Genomic DNA, 674 nt, shown 5'->3' on the forward strand with positions numbered 1-674 from the left:
GTATTTATCTATCCCTTTCCTGTTTACCTAAGTGACACCAATTGCATGGAGAGGAAGAAGGAACTCCTGTAAGTCTCTTTTTTTTTATTTTTTAATTTTTTGTTTTTATCATCATCATAATCTTCTTTATATTACATTGGATTACATATAACTTTACAGTGTATTACATTGCTTTTTCAAAAGGGAATGCCATGCATGTCAGTCAATACAGAGACATTAATCTCCCCGCTTCATCATTCAACATCTTTTCTATGTTTTTCCCAATCATCATTATTATTATTATAATTTTTTTTATTAATTCACTTTACACCATCACAACACACAAATGAATTTTCCATCCAAAATACACTGTGCGTTGGCTCAATCAAGCACATCCACATACAAGTTCCATCCCTGATCCCCCATCCCCCACCTTCTGCTATGTCCCATCTACCTCCCCCATTGTCCCTGGCATCCATGGTTGCCCTCCATACCTCCCCCCCCATTCAATTGTTTTGCCAATGAACTTAATTAGTCTAAATAAATCCATTAGCTAGCACAGCTGACACAAACCTACACATGTATCCAAGTCTGACCCTAGGCATAAACCCCGGTGAGTAGAATGAACATACTATAAAGTAGTACCCAGCTGTGCCCATACAGCTCGCTGCAGTCATCAATGTGCATTTTTTTTT

Source organism: Tupaia chinensis, unplaced genomic scaffold (genome assembly GCF_000334495.1).
Source record: "Tupaia chinensis unplaced genomic scaffold, TupChi_1.0 Scaffold147534_1, whole genome shotgun sequence".
In the NCBI taxonomy this organism is placed as follows: Eukaryota; Metazoa; Chordata; class Mammalia; order Scandentia; family Tupaiidae; genus Tupaia; species Tupaia belangeri.